General features: G+C 36.7%; 1 protein-coding gene and 1 long non-coding RNA gene across 2 annotated transcripts in view; one reads left to right on the top strand and one right to left on the bottom strand.

Moving 5' to 3' along the window:
- Pde7b (phosphodiesterase 7B) overlaps positions 1–17,485 on the bottom strand; it is a 295,006-nt gene that overhangs the window by 261,758 nt on the left and 15,763 nt on the right. The window lies entirely within an intron of this gene.
- LOC125357316 overlaps positions 1,558–17,485 on the top strand; it is a 30,972-nt gene continuing 15,044 nt past the window's right edge. Inside the window, exons 1-3 of the long non-coding RNA XR_007212116.1 lie at positions 1,558–1,568; positions 11,015–11,024; positions 13,656–13,660. This is a non-coding gene — a long non-coding RNA (uncharacterized LOC125357316). The remainder of the gene's footprint in view (positions 1,569–11,014; positions 11,025–13,655; positions 13,661–17,485) is intronic.

Genomic DNA, 17,485 nt, shown 5'->3' with positions numbered 1-17,485 from the left:
CTTTCAGCTGTATGCAGAGGCAGGCGTTACAATGACTGGAATTATTGAACTATTGCATATGTAGGGAACTATGGAAGTCTCCTTTGGTCATCAGAAGTATTTATACAGGAAAACATGATAATCCAGCATTGTCACTATAGACTGTACCTCATTAATACTATAAAAAGTATGAATCAAATGAAATAAAGAACCTTCAAAGTGTAGTGGTATATGCAGGAAAAACAAAATAAAAAAAAGCCTGCTTAAAATTGGGAGGACACTGTAGACAGTGAACACTTAAGTCATTATCGTTCTCACCATCCTCCTCCTCCTCTCATCATCATCATTATCATTTCATTTGAGAAGTGAAAAATCTCTACACATGGACATATTTGGGGCAAAAGACTTAGAATCTACCTGTTCCATTTATGAAGATTATGTACTTATCAAATAAAGTTTAAATTGAAAAACATGGGAAAAGTTGCAGAAGAATTGAGGAATCCAAAGAGAGAAATTGAGAATGTCCAAAACAAAAGAAACACTGTGAACTATGATTTGATATTTAGGAGAAAGAAATAAAAGGGCCAGAAGTGGGAACAACACAGAGAGTGAAAGAAAGATGAAAATATTCTGCTCATTTGAGGACTTTAGACATGAAATACATAATAGCTTAGAATAAAGAGAAGACATTTAACTGATGTCCTTGTTGCTAGGTGGTCACATTGCATGCTAATAAACAAAAACTTACTGTGCTGTGAATCAGTAGAATTGGCAACAGATTTATACCAAAAAGCATGGGTGATTCCCACAGAAAATCCAGCCAGCTGCTCCTTTTGGCCTCACTTCTTATTCAAAATCTAATCACTTCTTGCAAATTTGTTTGAATTAAAGAATGGCTCCAAATTGTCTTATAAAAAATTTAGCAAAAATAAGTTTTACCTCTGTACACAAAGATTATAGTTGACTTAAACCTGGTTCACATATTAAAAAGTACTTGGGAGGACAGAAGAGATGAAAACAAATATATTTCCCCTCAAGTTTGTTTTCAACAAATTTTCAAATTTATTCTTTTGAAAAATAAAATTATATCTAAGAAAGAGAATTGTACAAATTATTTCAGTTGCCCAGTGTGACTACTTCAACTGTATTCATCTAGAGTATTTTAAGTTTACTGAAGTAAAATCTCACATAATGTGGAAAAAAACAAGGGAAAATCTACAGAGATGATAATGACTTGCAAATGGATTCAATTCTGGTGTCTGAGAAAATTTCTTTATTTATAGTAAACTCTGCCTTGGCTTTATTAGTTTATATCCCCTTAACGTTTTTAGGCCTGGGGCTGTTCTAGATTAGCAGGTCATTGTGATAGGTATTTGTTATTAAAAACACATTACAGGACCTTGCTATTAGTATACAGATTCCAGCAATGACCTTACTATTTTGTTTTAGTCAAATTGTTATTCCAGCAGAGACACTGTCAGAGATATGCCTCCAACTAGCCTTATACAACAGCACAGAGCAGAGCATGTAGAGATTCCAGAACTTACAAGCAAATAAAAACACATGCTGCATACTGCCCCACATGGGGTGTTGGTATTTTCAAGCTCCGAAATATACAAACAGAGGTAAATGTGCAACATTAAACATGGCCTGAGTCTTATCCTGACATGACTATTGCCTGGAAAATAAAAGCTACTACTTCACCATATCTGGGATTAGCACTATTCGCAAGCTTACAATTTTGTTGATCCATTTGCTGAGCTCTAGTATTATGATTGCAATGGCTTTCTTCTTCCCTACTTCATCCTTACCTGTGCAACTGTCTCTCTTCCCCAGTCGCATATGGAAATCACTCAGCTGAGCACTTTGAAATCTCTTTTGCTGAACAGATTTTTGTTGTTGTTGTTTTGCTTTGCTTTGTTTTAGCTTAATTTAGAAATCTTGCTTTTAGCTTCCTTTACCTACCTCAACTTCTGGATCTAAGGGAAGATCACTTCCAGGTTCTGTCTTACATTCCAGAAGGGAGTAAGGACAAATGTACCTAATCATGCTCACAGAGATGCTACTGAGCATTGCCTCCAGTCCTGTGTCACTCAGGTTTTCTATTTCCAACCTGAAGCCTCCTTCAGCCACCAAACCACTGTGATGTCATCCTTAGCTCTGCACATCCAACTACCATCCCAACCCATCATACTCCTGCCTGAGATGTTTCTTCCCTAACACATTCAATATATGCTGCTTGGCTCCATCCATTTAAACATATGGTACTTGGCTTGTGGGCAGCAATGCAATCAATATTGGCTGGATGCAGAGACTCAAGAGACCTTAAGTCATTCACTAACATTCATGCTTCCAAAGCACAAGGGCCCCCAGTGCTTAGAGTTCCTAGGCAGACAGTTTGTTTGGTGAATTATCTGAGGCCCCTCTGGTCTCCATCAGAAACCCCATTCACTTTTAAGCAAAGCAAGCTGAGGAGGGTCAGGCTGGCATGTGTTGGTGGGAAGGGGGTGAGTATCAGCAATATTAGTATGTGGTTTGTGGGTGATGCTTCATTATGAAAAAAGAGAGGTGATTTTGGTAGAGCAGCTGCCTTCCTAACCTGCTCATGAAGATTAAAAAGAAATCAACAAGAGGTGGGGTTGCTCTTTTTCTTTAACTTCTCAGCATATATATGCTTATATTTACAAAATTTTATATCTATGAAATGTAATTTGTATTTGTAGTTTTTCAATGTTTAAGCAATCCTCATGTCAGCAAATGCCAAGATAAGCTACAAGATTGTAACTTAAGGAATCTCTACATTGGGTTAGAAGACATTCTATTGATTGTCACGAGGACTGGAAGTTTCCTTTTCCTAACCTCTGCTAGTGTGTACACACACCAAAGTTCTGTCTTGCATTTGTTTTCTGTCTTCAAGGTATTTTTTCTTCTCCAACTATATTTTCTTGATGTGAGAGATTATATTTCCAACATTATTGCTCTTATATCAATATTTAGCAAAATCTGATAATTATACTTAGTATTTAAAAATGTTAGTAAAGAAAAATGTAGGTGAGTTGAGTATTGGATAACCACTTGAAAAAAGTACATTAAAAATATCTTTCTGAGTCCTACAGAATTTGCTTCAGCTAATAAAGAAGTGGCAGTCTTACAGTATCACTGTGTAAACAGACCTTGAATTCTAGGCCTGGGTTTCTTGCTGATTATTTCTAAATATTATTATTTACTATACTTGTTGATGTTTTGACTAGTTTAAGTTTTTCTTTAAAAAAATGACACCTAAGTTTGGAAAATTGTTATCTGTTCTCTGTTTATTTGTGGAGTAGAAAAAGTCTATTTACCTCATTCCTTCCACAGAACAAAATATTTTATATTTAATACGATATCTTTGGAGCAATAGAGTTTCTTATTCATCTTTGTTCCTTACCCTGAATGCTATGACATGCCCAACTCATAGTAAGCATTTAATAACTGCTTAAATTATTTCTATAATTTCTAATTATGGTAGGGTCTTTGAATACATGATATGAAAATGAGAAACCACAAAACCAAAAACTGGATGAATCTTGTTATATCAGATTTTACATGGGCAATAAAACACAATAAACTAATTCAAAAGATGATATATATATATATAAACTTCAAAAGACACACTTAAAATACATGACTATGGGCTAGTGTTCAGAAGTCTTTAGGATTCAAATTTTAAAAACAAGTTAATAAAAATATGAGCAAAAATCAGAAAAGTGCATATAAAATAATCCGAAATATATAAAATAGCTTATTGTCCCTGATGATTAAAGTAAAACAAATTAAGTCATCTATCAATTTTGATTCAATAAGATCATCAAATAATCATCAGATTGATTTTTGGTGAGAGTAGAGTAAAATATATTCTCCATGTGGTAGGTAAGAATAAAATATAACAAAAAATAATTCAGTTAGATCTGTTAAAATTTCTTTTTTTTTCTTTTCTTTTTTTTTTTTTTTTGCCAGTCTTGGGGCTTGGACTCAGGGCCTGAGCACTGTCCCTGGCTTCTTTTTGCTCATGGCTAGCACTCTGCCACTTGAACCACAGCGCCACTCTTGGCCATTTTCTAAATATATGGTACTGAGGAATCGAACCTAGGGCTTCATGTATACAAGGCAAGCACTCTTGCCACTAGGCCATATTCCCAGCCCCTGTTGAAATTTCAATGTCATAAAAACTTTGACTCATTCATTCTAATACTAGTAATTTTTTATACATGGGTCAAAAATGTTAGGATATTGATGTTTAGTAGAGACATACTAGTATAACTAACTATACAATATTACAGACAAAATAAGGTTTACTGCATTTTTTTTTTTGTAATAGTGATATCCTAGAAACAAGTATTTATACTATCTTGGAAAAACAAAAAGAATGGAGTAAAATCACATGTACAGAAAGTATTAAAAGTTGTGTAGTGTATTTATTTAGTATGATCTTATTGGGGATTGAACTTAAGGTCTTTGGCATGCTAAGCCACTTTGAGAAAAAAAAAATCCAGTTCGTATGCTTATGTTTTGTTGTGTGACGAGGTCTCACTAATGTCTCAGCTGCCCTTGAACATGATCCTCCTGTCTTCACCTCCAGAGCAACTAGGATTGCAAACTTGTGCCATTACACCTAACTACAACTTTATTTTATAACTATTAAAACACCTCAGAATTTAGTTTCCAGCAATGTGAAAAATTGTCTTAGTAGGCCTCTTTGTAACTAAATACATACTTTTTTTTTCAAGGACTAGTAAAATATGTAAAAAAATGTAAACCCTGTGAAACGCAAAACAAAGCAATTTTCTAAGTGTCAAATCAAAGAGCGAACTAAAATCTAAGCATCACAGACATGAGAGAACTTAAGTAACAGGGCATGGCACCTGAGGATGTGATTTCTTGGCCTACATCTTTGGGCTTTTTGGGTTTTGCTGACATTCAACTGCCAAGATCCGCTTCTCTTGGGATTTTCCTTCCTGAGAATTCTAGAAGCCTGTTCTGGTTTGCATCTGGCATGCTGAAAATGTGCCATAAAAGATGTCATCACTTTCACAACCCTCCCTCCAAGACTCCCTAGAAAAGAAGATAAGCTCCTTTAAGCCCCTGGGTAAGTTAATACACAACCAGGTACTATTACCTGACTTCCTATTTCACTCATCTACTTAGATCAATGACTGGAAATTACATTATACTAGTCTCCTTTCTCCTTTCATCCTCTCTGAACCAGTGGAGTTCTATGCACATACCAAGGAGACTATTCTGAGTTCTCTTCAGAATCTACTTCTGAGGAAACCAAAACTAAGGAAGAAGCTAATGACTTCTGGGACCTCAGGCACAAGATCAGGGTGTTTATATCTACTCAAGGCCCAAGTGAAGAAAACAAGATGCAAGAGCCTTGTACTATCACAGTTCAGGGCTGCAGAAGTAACAGTGCTTGGCTCATCATTATAAGGAAGTGACAAACCAATTTATTTTACTCTAACATAGAAATAGGGGAATAAAAAAAGCGTATTCCACCAAACAAATACCTTAATTGAGAAATTAAAAACCAAGACCAAGCTTGGTGTCTGAATAGCATTGAAATCTAAATGTGAAAAATTAATGTGTAAATTGGTATTAGAAAGACAAAATGTTTGAGACACTATTTGGAAGCAAGTATGAAATAGCTAAGAGACAAAAAAAAACTTCTGTTTAATATTAAGTAAATAATTAAAAAATAATATCAAAGCAAACAAATTCACCTAGTCAGCATACAGGAGAATGAAAACATAAATAAACAGAACAATTTGAAAGAATCCATAAAATATAGCCAGATGCTGGAGGCTCACACCTGTAATCTTACCACTCAGGAAGCTGAGATCTGAGGATTGTGATTTAAAGCTAGTTTGGGCAGGAAGGTCTGTGAAACTCTTATTTCTAATTAACCACCAAAAACCAGAAGTGGAGCTTTGTGGCTCAAGTGGTAGAGTGCTAGTCTTGAGCCAAAATGTTCAGGAACAGAGCCCAGGCCCTGAGTTCAAGCTCCAGGATCAACCTCCATCTCCGCTTCCACCAAAGGGAAAAAACCATTCAAAATAAGCATGCTAAAAAGTGCTGGGGATAAATGAGAGGATTAAAATTGTATAGTATGAATGGTACTCAATTTATGTATACAAGGTGGACATCAATTTTCATGCCAATGCACAAGATGCATTCCACACAAAAATTGACTGACATGTTGAATGGAAACCCTTTTGTGTAACTATTTAAAGATAATGAATATAAATTTAAAAAAACAATGGTACTCTGAAATAGGCATCAGTTGAATATTTTTGAAAAACAAATATGTCTTCCAGAAGTGAGATATATAGTGATAGAAAATGAAAACTCAAGTACAGATAAAAATATTTTAGATATATAGCTCAAAAGAGTTTTGAACAGGAAGAGAAATCCATGCAAAATTTTTACGATGACATAAGATAAAAAATAAGAAGCAGGCTAAAATGTTTGCTGGAATGTGACTAGTGGACATAAACTGTAATCAAAATTCAGAAAAGTAGATGCAGAGAGAGAAAGCATTTGACAAAATCCAACACCCATTTATGATGAAAACTTCGGAGAAACTAGGAATCCAGGGAACATTCCGGAATATAATAAAAGATATATGGCAAACCTACAGCTTGCATTATACTTAATGGAGAAAAGTTAATGCCATTTCCTTTAAAATCAGGAGCGAGACAAGGATGTCTGCTTTCTCCACTCCTCTTCAACATAGTACTAGAATTCCTAGCAAGAGCAATAAGGCAAGAGGCAGATATAAAGGTGATTCAAATAGGGAAAGATGAATTAAAACTCGCTGTCTGTGCAGATGACATGATCCTGTATTTAAAGTACCCCATAGACTCTACTCCCAAGTTACTTGAGCTGATCCAAAACTTTGGCAAAGTAGCAGAGTACAAAATAAATCCTCAAAAAATCAATAGCTTTTGTGTATGCCAACAATGTGAACAGCGAGGCTGAAATTAGGAAAGCAACTCCTTTTGCACTAGCCTCAAAAAAACATAAAATACTTAGGAATAACCTTAACTATAGAAGTGAAAGACCTCTACGATGAAAATGTTAAAAAACTGAAAAAGGAAATTAAAGCAGAGAATGGACAAACCTTCCATGCTCCTAGAATGGAAGGATTAACATCATGAAAATGGCAATGCTGCCAAAGGTGACCTACAAATTCAATGCAATACCCATCAATATCCCAACACCATTTTTTTAAATAAAATAGGTGAAGCAATCCAGAAATTCATATGGTGCAATAATAAACCCTGAAGAACAAAAAAAATCCTTAGCAGGAAGAACAGTGCTGGAGGAATATCAATACTAAACTTCAAACTCTGTTACAAAGCAATAGTAATAAAAACAGCTTGTTAGTGGGACAAAAACAGGCCTGAGGACCAATGAAATAGATCTGAAGACCCAGAAATGAACCCATAGAACTATGGCTACTTAATCTTTGATAAAGGAGCTAAAAAATAAGATGGAAGAAAGACAGCCTTTTCAACAAATGGTACTGGTTCAACACCTGTAACATACTAAAGCTAGATCCTTTGATATCATCATGTACCAGAATCAATTCTAATTGGATCAAAGACCTTGAAGTAAAAGCAGATACCCTGAAAACACTACAAGAAGGAATAGGAGACACACTTGGGCTCCTTGGCACAGGATGAAACTTCTTTAATAAAAGCCCAGAAATGCAACAAATCAAAGAAAGGTTAGACAAATGGGATTGCATCAAACTGCAGAGCTTACAAAATAAATAGCAGTCCTCAGATTGGGAGATCTTCACTGGCCATACAACAGACAAGGGCCTCATATGTAAAATATACCTAGAACTAAAAAAATAAGTTCCCCCCAAACAAATCATCAAAGAACCAATGGCCCCCTCAACAAACAGGCTAAAGACCTAAAAAGAGACTTCTCTGACAAGGAAATGAGAAGGGCCAAGAGACACATGAAGAAGTGCTCTACATCACAGGCCATAAAAGAAATGCAAATCAAAACAAAACTGAGATTCTACCTTATCCCAGTAAGAATGGCCATTATCAAGAGAACTAATAACAACAGATGCTAGCGGGGATGTGGCCAAAAGGGAACCTTACTACACTGTTGGTAGAAGTATACACTTGTTCAACTACTCTAGAAAGCAGTGTGGAGGTTTCTCAAAAGGCTAAACATAGTGTTCCCCTATGACCCAGCAACACTGCTTTTGGGCATCTACCCAAAGGATTACAAGCAAGACCACACTAAAGCCACCAGCACAGCTATGTTCATCACAGCACAATTTACCATTGCTAAAATATGGAACCAGCCCAGATGTTCCTAAGTAGATGAATGGATCAAGAAATTGTGGTACATATACACAATGGAACTCTATGCTTCCATCAGAGAGAATCACATTGCCCCATTCCTAAGGAAATGGAAAGACTTAGAAAAAAAAATCATATTAAGTGAAGTGAGCCAGACCCAAAGAAACATAGACTCTATGGTTTCCCTCACAGGAAATAATTAGTACAAATCTAGAACAGTCCTAGAAGATCACAATAGTGCAATAGCCATGTACATATGAACACATAAGATGATGCAAAGTGAAATGAACTCCAAAGTTATGGAAATAAGTGGCTTATCATTGTTTTTGTTATTGTCAATGTACCCTGTGAAATTATGCATTTTTCTTTTGTCTTTCTTCCCTAGTGTTTTACCCCTGATGTCAGTGTAACTGATTTTTGGTACCCTAGTTATTTTATATATGTTTATCGGAACTAGGAAAGGGAAACATCAAAATGGAGAGACAAAGGGTAAAAGGTGAACCAGTGCAACTGCAATACTTATAAGACAATATGAAGTAAATCAACTGTACAACTCAGTGTGGTCGGGGGAGGGCACTGGGGAGGTAGGAGATAACAAGTTTGATTAAAAAAATGTGCTCACTGCCTTATGTACATCACTTTTTTTTGGCCAGTCCTGGGGCTTGGACTCAGGGCCTGAGCACTGTCCCTGGCTTCTTTTTGCTCAAGGCTAGCACTCTGCCACTTGACCCACAGCCGTTTCTGTATATGTGGTGCTGAGGAATTGAACCCAGGGCCTCATGTATACAAGGCAAGCACTCTTGCCACTAGGCCATATCCCCAGCCCTGTACATCACTTTGACAATAAATTAATTAATTACAAAAACAAATTCAGGAAAGTGACAGTAGGTAAGAAATAAAATTTTTTTAAAGAAAGAATGGGTAAAATCTCACCAGTATTAATGAAGTATAACATAGGAGACACAGGGATTAGGAGAGATAAAGTATTAGAGTATAAAGCAGGATAAACACACATAAATCTAGATATTTCCATGAACTCTCAGCTGACCCCTTAATACAGGTGCTGCAAAATGTGCAGGTAGGCAACGGACACCAGCCATGGGAACCCTAGTGTGTTCATGGAGCCCAGGGCACGATGGAGGAATACACTGTGGGCCTTCTTGTCCTGTGACAAACTCTCCTGTCAGGTATTTGTCCCTCTGAGACCCCATGTGTTGACTTGTGGTTCTTGGGCAGCAGCTAAGCCTTTCCCTGCACCAAACCTCTTTCTTTTCCTTCCCCTTTCATGATGTCAGAAAATCTGCACTGTGATCTGTGGCTGTTGGTTCTACCTCCTCCTCCCTGTTCCTTCAACCTCCACAGGCACTTCCCCTCAGGGGCCTTTGCTATTTAGACTTTGTCTTGGAGCTGATTTAGAGAAGACCTGAACTTTCTCAGAGAAAAGCAGAAAGGAAATATTGCCACGAAGTCATGTCAGTTAGCTGCACAGGATTTTTGTCAGCAACAAGAGAGATAAAATGGCAAGTGAATATCATTTTCAAAGCTTTGGGAGAAAATAAATGACTGGAACTTACTGAATTCTGTCAAATGCTAAATTATCATTCAAGGTTGAGGGTTAAATAGAACATTTTCAGTCTAAACTTGGATTGTATTTACCATTTGCAAAGTCTCTAAGTTTGAATGGGAACCTAAAAAGGAAAAAAATGAAGTGTCAAGAGCAATGTTAAGCAAATTTGAAAACACAAGATACATTTACATAAGCATTGCTAAAAATTCTTCAGAGATAATAGCTTTGGTTTAAAAAACAGTAGAGATGAGATAAGGACAGTAATTCCATACTGGTAAGCATGGACACAGTCTCACTTTAAGATGACTTAAATAAGTTCTTATTATTCTGGAGAGAATACAGAATACATGTAAACTTATTTATCTTAATTCCACAGTGATATGCTAAAATCATAAGACCATAGGAGGAAATGCTCAATATCCAAGCCAGAAGGGAGAAAATTAATTGAAACATTCATCCATCACGCAAAAAGCAGAAAATGTAAAAAAGTGAAGAAAAAAGACAAATACAAATCTTTTTCTCTCTCTGCGCACACACACACACACACACATTATTACATACATATACTCATAAGCAGCTAAAAAGCAGCAGCTAAAAGGCATTGTATGATTGAATTAAGAATAAAATTTAGCCATAGGCTGTTTTACAAAACTATATAGAAAAATATGCACTGAATACGAGTTAAAATTGGAAATTGGTAGTAAAAAGAAAGCAATCTACTTCTCATAATTTAGAAATTTTAAATAATCATTTCTAAATAACTCCCTCATAAATATTAAAGAAGATGTTATACACACACACACACACACACATACACACACACATACACGAAAATAACACAAGGAACACCACCCAAAAGAAAAAGCTTGGGCCGAAAATCTGTGAGACTCTTATCTCTAATTAAACACTGAAATGACAGAAGCAGAGCTGTGTGGCCTGTGGCTCAAGTGGTAGAGTGTTAGCCTTAAGCAAGTTCAGGGATAATGCCCATGCCCTGAGTTTAAGTCTCATGATTGGAGTGCATACATGCACACACAGACACAAACACACACACGCACATTTGCATACACACACAGTAATACAGATGGGGTAAATTTGGTCAAAGCACTGTGTGTGTGTGTGTGTGTGTGTGTGTGTGTGTATTGGTAAGTATTACATGAAGCCCCTTCTGACAGGATCTTGTTATGTAGTTCATGCTGACCTTAAACTCCTCCACCTGTCTCAACTTCCCAAGTGCTAGGTGTGCATTTCCATGTTCAGCTCATAGGGACCACTTGCCTTGCCTCTCTTGCTCTGCTGTGCTATACTCCTCTTCTCTGTTCCTTCTTCAATCCTGGGGATTGAACTCAGGGCCTCAGATGTGCTAAGCAAGTACTCTACCACATAAACCATGCCCTCAGACCCAGATGTGTTTTCTGACAGGGGAAATCTAGAAGTTTGTTATGAAGAGTAAAGAAAGATAAATAGTAATTGTCACTTATATAGGTCACTAAATCAGTTTTTCTCTCAGCTTGAGCCCCCAGCCTCAATGAAAGCATGATGATAATGAACTTTCACTTGAAGGAGTAATTCAGTGCCTGGGCCACAGTTAATTTTTTTATACTTGTAAAAAGGAATTAATCAATTATAGAAAATTAATTGAAATAGAAAGATCAAAACACTAGCTTGTTAGACAATATACCAGGATACACAAAATGTTATATGGAGCCCTTTCTTTGCAACAAAAACATTTAAACACAAAATCATCTCGAAGATAATTTCCTCTACTGATTATGTGGTTCTCAGAATCAGAGTTGGAGTGAAAGGTTTAGATATGGGGAGATGAGAAATAAGGCACATTCACTCAGTACTAGTGTGTGAATGCATAGTATTAAAGCAGGTACTATTTCTCAATATTTTGTATTGCATATAAAGTAATTGAAAAGTTCATTCAATAATGAGAAAAGTGAGTCTACCATAGCGGACTTAATGTGTCTACATACTCCTGATTGTATCTAACAAACACTTCAAAGAGAAGGAGCATTTGTTATGTACGGAGAAGCCACAATTCCAGGTTTCCTTCTATCCAATTTTGCAACAAAAATAATTAATCAAACAGAACAAAGAGGAAACTTTTTGGGGGTGGGATTGGGGCTTGAACCTAGATCCTTGGATTTACAAGACAAGCACTGTACCACTTTAGCTTACATCTTATCCCTTCAAGTTCTTGCTTTCACTCTTAAGATAGGGTCTTGCTATCTTTGGCCAGGCTGACCTGGAATTTACAATCCTCCTATGTCCACCTTCCAAGTCACTGAGATTGCAGCTGAGTACCACCATAATAACTAGGTGACAGTTCTTACTTGAAGATATGCATTTGACACCTAGCATTTCTTGGAGAAACCATACAAACTTGAATTACATATACATACATATGTATACATAATTTTTCAGTATGACTTTTGCTTTGCAGTACCTTATGGGAAATAACAATTATGCTCACAAGGACAACCCAGTTCCGTGTAATGTGGAGGATTCTGCTCAACAACTGTATGAACCATGTCGGGAAGTTATTGATAAAATGATAACAGCTTTAACCAGGAATTCACCCTGGCTTAGCACAGGGAGCAATGCTAACATTGTAAACAACCATTTGCTGTGAAATTCTAGATTGCTTTCTTAAGACAAATGATCAGGAGGCTACTGGTTGCAACTATGTAAGACAGCAATCTGTTCTCTGTGAGCCCCAAAGCCCCTAAGTGAGCTGGAATTACATCATTTTCAACAGCTCACAGATGCATCTGTTGGGGAAAACTGGAAGAGCTAATGAGAAACTAGGTGATCTAAATATAATGTTATTATGCATTAAACTTCTGGTTTGCTTGAATCAGTTGTTTTCTTGGAAATATCATTTCTGTTATCATTGTTCCATTCAGTTTCCTAAGTATTATTCATTAAAAAAGAGAGATGATATGAGGCGCTGAGGCAACAACAATGATATAATGAGTATTCATATAGTTAATTAGTATTAATTTATTAATTAATATAGTTACAGTTAATACACTTACTTAGTTCTTTCTGCCACCTACAGTGTTATATTTGAGAGCTTGTTTGGAGGTTCTAGCAGGGGAGTGCAGCTACTCGTGTACCCTTGACCTAAGACTCATCCTCCTCTATCGGGGATGGTCGTCCTCTTTGACCGCAGCTTCGGGAGGGACGCGCGCATGAGCAGTGAGAGAGGAAGGGGACACCCGCCTAACCAGCCAGATCAGCCGAATCATCCCTGGCGACCAATCGGGTGACACGTCACAGCCAGATCGCCCTCACATCCAGACAGTGTTATATTTGATTACACACATGCATTCAAATGCAAACATATACATGTCTTACATACAAACATCCTCTGATAACTACAAAGGATTGGTACAGCTGTTAAAAAATAGGAAAATAAGTCACAGACTCATGGGTGACAGACAACATCAAGTCTAGATTTCCAGTGTCCTGCCCTTTCCCAGTAATATTTTAATTTATTTTCTTTCTTTCTTTCTTTCTTTCTTTCTTTCTTTCTTTCTTTCTTTCTTTCTTTCTTTCTTTCTTTCTTTCTTTCTTTCTTTCTTTCTTTCTTTCTTTCTTTCTTTCTTTCTTTCTTTCTTCCTAGGGCTTGGGCCTCAGGGCCTAACCACTGTTCCTGGCTTCTTCTCCTTCTCCTTCTCCTTCTCCTTCTTCTTCTTCTAATTTTCTCAAGACTAGCACCTCTACCTCTTGAGCCACAGTGCCACTTCTGGCTTTTTCTATGTATGTGGTGCGAGGAGTCAAACCTAGGGTTTTATGCATGCTAGGCAAGCACTGGGCCGCTAAGCCACATTCCCAACTCCTCCCCCACCCCAACTCCAGTGATATTTTCTGTGATTCATGTATCTGTGGTTTCCACCAATATTGAGTACTTTATAAAGAGATCGTTGAGAATAAGGTAACTCTTTATATTTGTTTGGCTAAGTCTAAATAAAATGAGAAGAAAATGTATTCCTGAATCTTAAATAAAAAAATCTGGAGAAAAAAAATCTCAGCAACCTTGTTGCTTCTGTTTTTTAGGGTGTATCTATCATTAGCACTTTGCTTTCCTAGCCTCATTCATAGGCTAGCTCAACGTTTGATGACTCACTGGAAATCAAACTCTCATGAATAAAATGGTATCTATGGAACCATTCTTCAGTCCTGGAACTCTGAACGAAAACAACTGTGCAAAATTGAAGATATCTCATACTGTCAAAAAGAGAGAAGACAATCACAATGACATAATTAAAGCAAAGGAGCTAGCATTTGGGGCCCACTGTAACCATGGCTGCACTAAAAATTTCTTAGGGTTCACATGGAACAGCAGACTTATTCCACAGTTTCTTTGTGCTACTCTCAAGTATAAATGGAAAATTCCTGTCATCAGGGTCCAGGCCGGAAGCCACAGCCCCTCACTCCTAGCAATGTATAAAGAAGCTTTCATGTCTGCAGAGCCTTCTAAAGCATGAACTCTGGCTGGGCTCCAGTGCTATAGGCAGTATGATGTGAAAGCCAGATGTGTGTGCACTGGAATCATTTCCTGGCTCCTCCCCCTCTCTGACCTTGCTGTAATGGAGAGGCCTTTGCCCTCTACCCTCTTCCTCTTTATATTGTCTTCCTAGGTGAGCTCATGCTGCAGCCAGGCTTTAAATAGCACCTGCACCAACAAATTCAAGTTCAGTTCTGATCTTCCTTCTGAACTCCAGACTTCTAAATCTGGTTCATTAACAGGCATCTTCAGCTTAGTGTATCTTAATCACAACTCTTAGCTGCATCCCTCTATTCACAGCCTTATCCTCCTTCAATCTTCTATACCTCCATGAATGGAACCACTGAGTGAAACAAGTTCCAAATCCAGAATTTATCAATCACTCATGAATTTGTTTTATATGGAGCTGATTTGTACACAATAAGCAGTATTAACTCCTGAACACATTTCTAAAGCTGAGTGTGCACACATGTACACACACATACACCCACACATACACAATTCTTAAAACAAACCTGTAAGGTTGACATTATTAATATCACCTCCTTTAGTTTTACAATTGCAGAAAATGGAAAGAAATTACATGTCCAAGATGACAAAGATATTAGGGTTGAATATTCAGGATATGAGCTCAGGAGCCTGGCATGGGAATCTGGGGACACAAGGGCTATGTGTTGCTGTCTATTTTTCACATTCCATCTAGCCTCATCTGCTATCCTGTCAAATACCCACATCTGAACACCATCCGCTGCTTCTTTTCACAGCTTCAGTCATAACTATGCCACCCTCATTTCCCATCTGGCTTGCAATAACCACAAGCTACTTCCACCAGCCACCCTCCTCATAGAGGGCAGAGTGATCATTTGAAAACTGTGCTTCCACAGGGACTTACCATTCTTTTTGTTACCCTGCCTTATTTTCCTCAAAGATTTATCAAAACCTGAAATAAACTGCTACATCTACTAGTTTATGTGCTGTCAATATTCTTTTACTAGAATACCAGCTTCATGGTGATAGGAACCTTGTCTGCTTTACTTCTATATCCTGAATGTCTAGACCATATTAAGGTCCCAAATATCCAATGATCGAATAATGAATCAGGCTGTGGCACTTGAAAGCAGTGACTTACTATCTAACCAATGGAAATCAGTAATCTAATAAAATTAGGAAAATTGTATCTATATATTGAAAGTTCACTGAAGCTGTTTGAGAGACATAAAAATTAGAATTTTTATCACTAAATAATATAACACACTTCATCTATTCATGAATAGGTCACAGTGTGTGTATATATACATATATATCGTGATATGTATACTTACAATCATACATCAAAAATTGGAGCTAATTAATAAGTTATCATTTGTTAAAACATTTAGATGATTTCACATCAATCAAAAGAAATCTATATCCATTCCAATTCTAAGGCCTAACATGACTACTTTTAAAAGTAGTTTTATAAGTACTTTTTAAAAGTAGTTATAATTATAGCACTAGTTTTAAAAGTACTATGCTAGTTTTTAAAAAAGTATTTTAGTTTTACAACTTTTAGGATAGAATATACTAATTGTCAGGTTATATACTCACATTTTGTACACATACAGTTCAATGATAATTTTTCTGGTGTTTGACTGTTCTTGACCAAAAAAGATCAATTCAATGATTTAGTCATTGAAACATTCATGCACAAGCATATGCAACAGGAAACAGAAACATCTGACTGTCTGAGACCCTCACTGTGAAAAAAAAAAATCAAGTCAATGTACTTGAAGCATCTAGACAAAACTAAACAAGACAAGGCAAAATATTGGGTTCAGTTAAGCATGTGTAAAAATTCACTTGGAGTTGATAGTGAACACAGTTCTGTGCTACCTGTACTGGGGAAAGTTAGAACCATCTACCAAATCACAATTCAAAATGTTCATGGTAGCTCTACAACCAATAGACTTTAAAAACAATTTGCATGTGCTCATTTGTTACATCTTTGTTTTGATAAAATACAGGAATTAGAGGGGTTGACAGTCAAAATATTTCACCAGTGGCTTGAGGAGACGTGCATGATTAACATGACATCTTGGCCTCAACCAGTGGAACAAGAGCCGAGGACAAGGGCAAGGACTCAAAGAACCCTCTGCTATGTGGAATTTGAAACTCATCCTGGCTGCAGCAAAATAACTTCCCTTAACCCAACTGGAAAATAAGCTATGATCTCAGACCTCTTTGGTGATAAATGACATCATTAAGGGACTATTTCCCTGATTGAAAATAGTTGAAGTGATCTTGCTTATCAAGGCATAGGTAACATCTTTCTAAATAGAAGCCCCATTGCTCAGAAAAGGAATTTAAAAATGTGATTGTATCAAATTTTAAAAAGGAAACAATGACCAAAGTTAGAAGAAAATCTATACAATTAGAGAAAACCTTTGAGATAAAGGATTAAGTCTAGAATGTATAAAATGATTCAAAAAATTAAACAGTAAAAGGATAAATAATTCAATAAATAAATGGGCATATAAGCAGTTTTTCAAAGAACTACAAATAGCTAATTAATACATAAAGAAATGTTCAACAGCCTTAGCCACAAAGGAATTGCAAATCAAAACATCCTTGAGCGTCTATCTCAACCACTCAGAATAGCAATCATCGAGAAAACAAGCAATCATGTGGAGAAAATGATCATCTGAGCAAACAGGAAATTGGGACTTTTTTATACTGTTGGTAGGAATGTCAATTACTGTAGCTACCCTGGAAATCAGTAAGGAGGCTCACCCAACAGAGCATAAACAAGACCACACTAAAGCTACCAGTACAATCATATTCATTGCAGAATTACTCACAATAATCAAGATATGGAACCAGGCCAGATGCCCCTCAGTGGAGGAATGGATCAAGAAAATGTGGTACATATATACAATGGAACTCTACTCATCCATCAGAAAGAATGATATTGTTAGGAAATGGAAAGATGGAAAAAATTATATTAAGGTCAGTAAGCCAGACCAAGAGAAATACAGGTTTCATGGTTTACCTCATTTGTAGTAGCTAGAATATGTC

The sequence above is a fragment of the Perognathus longimembris genome, chromosome 9, assembly GCF_023159225.1.
Source record: "Perognathus longimembris pacificus isolate PPM17 chromosome 9, ASM2315922v1, whole genome shotgun sequence".
Taxonomy (NCBI): domain Eukaryota; kingdom Metazoa; phylum Chordata; class Mammalia; order Rodentia; family Heteromyidae; genus Perognathus; species Perognathus longimembris.
The sequence above is the reverse complement of the archived record's forward strand: the minus strand, read 5'-3'. Positions and strand labels throughout refer to the sequence as shown.